We start from the raw sequence: 5000 nt of genomic DNA, 5'->3' as shown, positions 1-5000 counted from the left end.
CAGCCGACAGCCACCATCCCCAAGCGCCATCCCCAAGCGCCACCCCCGACCGCCACCAGCCGACCGCCACCAGCCGACCGCCACCAGCCGACCGCCACCAGCCGACAGCCACCATCCCCAAGCGCCATCCCCAAGCGCCACCCCCGACCGCCACCAGCCGACAGCCACCAGCCGACCGCCACCAGCCGACCGCCACCGGCCGTTCGCGGTGTGCGCCGCCGTTCCCCAAGCACCCTCCGGGACGAAGCCGGAGCCAGAGAATAGCAGCGGTGGTGCGTAAAAGCTGCGGCCGGGCCTCGCGGAAGGTCCCCGGGCGGCGAGCTGCGGAGCCCCGGCCTCCAGCTTCCACCAGGTAATAGGACCGGGCGCGCGTAAAAGCTGCGGCCGGGCCTCGCGGAAGGTCCTCGGGCATCCAGCGAGATCACACGGCCCCCACCGGAGGCGGCTAGCGCCTCCGTAGAGTAGTACCGGCCCGTGGAAGCGGCCGCCCGTCAGCCTGCGTTGCCGCTGGTCGAAAAATGCACTAAGTGCCAAACCCCATTCATTTACAACGGCGTGTCCGCCAGAGGGCGCACTTCCCCCGGCGGACCAGCCGGCGGGGCTCGTTAGAGAGTGTATCCGCCTGGCAGTGCCTCCTGGACGGCCTGTATTCCGGACCGCGACCGCTAACTTACGGGAGCCTAAACGGCCCGCGGACCAGCCGGCGGGTCCTCCGTGAAAGCCTATCCGCCTGGCGGTGCCTCCTGGCCGGCCTGGATTCCGGACCGCGACCGCTCACTCGCGGGACCCTAAACGGCCCGCGGACCAGCCGGCGGGTCCTCCGTGAAAGCCTATCCGCCTGGCGGTGCCTCCTGGCCGGCCTGGATTCCGGACCGCCACCGCTCACTCGCGGGACCCTAAACGGCCCGCGGACCAGCCGGCGCTCCTCCGTGAAAGCCTATCCGCCTGGCGGTGCCTCCTGGCCGGCCTGGATTCCGGACCGCCACCGCTCACTCGCGGGACCCTAATCGGCCCGCGGACCAGCCGGCGGATCCTCCGTGAAAGCCTATCCGCCTTCGCCGGTTCCCCGGCCGGCCACGGGTGGCGAGAATCCGGCCTCCTCGCCCGGAGCGCGCTTCGACTTGGGCGAAAAATGCACCAAGTGCCAAACCCCATTCATTTACAACGGCGTGTCCGCCAGAGGGCGCACTTCCTCCGGCCGGCGGGGCTCGTTAGAGAGCGCGTCCGCCTTGGCCGGTTCCCCCGGCCGGCCACGGGTGGCGAGAATCCGGCCTCCTCGCCCGGAGCGCGCTTCGACTTGGGCGAAAAATGCACTAAGTGCCAAACCCCATTCATTTACAACGGCGTGTCCGCCAGAGGGCGCACTTCCTCCGGCCGGCGGGGCTCGTTAGAGAGCGCGTCCGCTTTCGCCGGTTCCCCGGTCGGCCGCGAACGGCGAAAAGCCGGCCTCTTCCCCCGGAGCCCGGTGGGCGAATTTTTTTTTTTTTTTTTTTTTCAAAGTGCCAACGGCTCTCGCGCCGCGCTGCGTCCGCCTTCGCCGGTTCCCCGGTCGGCCCGAACGAGCGAAAATTCGGCCTCTTGCCCCGGAGCCCGGTCGGCGAATTATTTATTTATTTATTTATTTATTTTTCCAAAGTGCCAACGGCTCTCGCGCCGCGATGCGTCCGCCTTCGCCGGTTCCCCGGTCGGCCACGAACGGCCAAAAATCGGCCTCTCCCCCCGGAGCCCGGTCGGCGAATTATTATTTATTTATTTATTTATTTATTTATTTTTCCAAAGTGCCAACGGCTCTCGCGCCGCGATGCGTCCGCCTTCGCCGGTTCCCCGGTCGGCCACGAAGTATTGCGCATGATTATACGCGATGTTAATATTTATTTAATTATTAAATAAATACATACATGTGTTTATTAATGATATACGCGATGTTAATATTTATTTAATTATTACCTATATTATGAATAAACTAACGGTGATTTTACACGATTTGACTACATACGTGACCGTGATATAGTGCCGAGGGCTCCCGCGCCGTCACGCGTCCGCCTTGGCACGGGTCGCCCGCGGCAGCGAGCGTTCGGCTCGCGGGGGTCCGCGGGGTGTTATTAGGGAGTGCGGCAGCCGTGCCGAGGCTCCGGCCGGCCGCCGGAAGTCCCGCGGGGGAGCGTCGGAGCTCCGCGAGGCCGGCCGGGGAGCCTCTTAGTCATCGCCCGCGCTCGCGGTGGTCCCGGTCGCTTAAAGTGCCACGGGAGGCGTAGCGATGCGAGTGAGTGTGCGCAAAGTGCGAGAGGCGGTGCATTTACGCGCCGTGTCCGCGAGAGGGAGGCAATTCCCCGTTGCGACCTCCGGGAGATCAGCGGGCCGCCGAAAAGGCTCGGCCGGGGTGCCTGGAGCCTCCTCGGGCGTCGAGTTAGGAGGGGGGCGCGCGGAGAACCGGCTGGATGTCCCCTGGAAGCTCAGCGGGCCGTGGGAAAGGCTTGGCCGGGGTGCCGGAAGCCTCGGCCGGCTTAAAAGTGAGGAGGAAAGCGCGCGGAGAACCGGCCGGAGGTCCCCTGGAAGCTCAGCGGGCCGTGGAGAAAGCTTAGCCGGGGTGCCTGGAGCCTCGGCCGGCTTAAAATGTGAGGAGGAAAGCGCGCGGAGAACCGGCCGGAGGTCCCCTGGAAGCTCAGCGGGACGTGGGAAACGCTTGGCCGGGGTGCCGGAAGCCTCGGCCGGCTTAAAAGTGAGGAGGAAAGCGCGCGGAGAACCGGCCGGAGGTCCCCTGGAAGCTCAGCGGGCCGTGGGAAACGCTTGGCCGGGGTGCCGGGAGCCTCGGCCGGCTTAAAACGTGAGGAGGAAAGCACCGGGAGAACCGGCTGGAGGTCTTCTGGAAGCTCAGCGGGCCGCCGAAAACGCGTAGCCGAGGTGCCGGGAGCCTCCTCGGGCGTCAAAAGTGAGGAGCGACGCACCCCCGAGAACCGCCCGGGTCCTCCAGCCACCGTTGAAAAAGACGTCGAGTCAGGCTACCTTAAGAGAGTCACAGTTACTCCCGCCGTTTACCCGCGCGGAGCGTCATCGCCTCCGCGAACCGTCAAAAATAAATAAATTCATAAATAAATAAATGTCAAGTGAGCCTACCTTAAGAGAGTCACAGTTACTCCCGCCGTTTACCCGCGCGGAGCGTCATCGCCTCCGCGAACCGTCAAAAATAAATAAATACATAAATAAATAGATGTCAAGTGAGCCTACCTTAAGAGAGTCACAGTTACTCCCGCCGTTTACCCGCGCGGAGCGTCATCGCCTCCGCGAACCGTCAAAAATAAATAAATACATAAATAAATAGATGTCAAGTGAGCCTACCTTAAGAGAGTCACAGTTACTCCCGCCGTTTACCCGCGCGGAGCGTCATCGCCTCCGCGAACCGTCAAAAATAAATAAATACATAAATAAATAGATGTCAAGTGAGCCTACCTTAAGAGAGTCACAGTTACTCCCGCCGTTTACCCGCGCGGAGCGTCATCGCCTCCGCGAACCGTCAAAAATAAATAAATACATAAATAAATAGATGTCAAGTGAGCCTACCTTAAGAGAGTCACAGTTACTCCCGCCGTTTACCCGCGCGGAGCGTCATCGCCTCCGCGAACCGTCAAAAATAAATAAATACATAAATAAATAGATGTCAAGTGAGCCTACCTTAAGAGAGTCACAGTTACTCCCGCCGTTTACCCGCGCGGAGCGTCATCGCCTCCGCGAACCGTCAAAAATAAATAAATACATGAATAAATAGTCAAGTGAGCCTACCTTAAGAGAGTCGTAGTTACTCCCGCCGTTCGGCCCGCTTAAAGTGCCACGGGAGGCGTAGCAATGCGAGTGAGTGTGCGCCAAGTGCGAGAGGCGGTGTATTTACTCGCCGTGTCCGCGAGAGGGAGGTAACTCCCCGTTGCGACCTCCGGAGAGCAACGGGCCCGCCGAAAACGCTCAGCCGAGGTGCTGGAAGCCTCGGCCGGCTCTCAAAGCGAGGCGCGAGGCACCGGGAGAACCGGCTGGAGGTACCCTGGAAGCTCAGCGGGCCGTGGGAAACGCTCAGCCGAGGTGCTGGAAGCCTCGGCCGGCTCACAAAGCGAGGCGCGAGGCACCGGGAGAAACCGGCTGGAGGTCCCCTGGAAGCTCAGCGGGCCGTGGGAAACGCTCAGCCGAGGTGCTGGAAGCCTCGGCCGGCTCACAAAGCGAGGCGCGAGGCACCGGGAGAACCGGCCGGAGGTCCCCTGGAAGCTCAGCGGGCCGTGGAGAAAGCTTAGCCGGGGTGCCGGAAGCCTCGGCCGGCTTAAAATGTGAGGAGGAAACCGGCTGGACGTCTTCTGGAAGATCAGCGGGCCGTGGAAAATGCTAAGCCGAGGTGCTGGTTGTCGAATAAGGCTCCGCCATCTCGTAGAAGGTGCTAATAAAGTTCATATCCGCTCGGCTGGAGGTAATTGGCCCGCGGACCGGCCGGCGGGACCTCCGTGACAGCCTACCCGCCTGGCGGTGCCTCCTGGCCGGCGTGCATTCCGGGCCGCGACCGCTAACTTACGGGACCATAAATGGCCCGCGGACCAGCTGGCGGGACCTCCGTGACCGCCTATCCGCCTGGCGGTGCCTCCTGGCCGGCCTGGATTCCGGACCGCGACCGCTCACTCGCGGGACCCTAAATGGCCCGCGGACCAGCCGGCGGGACCTCCGTGACAGCCTATCCGCCCTCCCCGGTGGCTGCTGGCCGGCGCGGATTCCGGGCCGCGACCGCTAACTTACGGGACCCCAATTGGCCCGCGGACCAGCCGGCGGGACCCCCGTGACCGCCTATCCGCCTTGGCCGGTTCCCCGGCCGGCCACGGATGGCGAGAATCCGGCCTCCTCGCCCGGAGCGCTCGTCGGCTTCGGCGAAAAATGCACTAAGTGCCAAACCCCATTCATTTACAATGGCGTGTCCGCCAGAGGGCGCAGTTCCCCCCGCGGACCGGCCGGCGGGACCTCCGTGACAGCCTATC

This window comes from Syngnathus scovelli, unplaced genomic scaffold, assembly GCF_024217435.2.
Source record: "Syngnathus scovelli strain Florida unplaced genomic scaffold, RoL_Ssco_1.2 HiC_scaffold_49, whole genome shotgun sequence".
Taxonomy (NCBI): domain Eukaryota; kingdom Metazoa; phylum Chordata; class Actinopteri; order Syngnathiformes; family Syngnathidae; genus Syngnathus; species Syngnathus scovelli.
The sequence above is the reverse complement of the archived record's forward strand: the minus strand, read 5'-3'. Positions refer to the sequence as shown.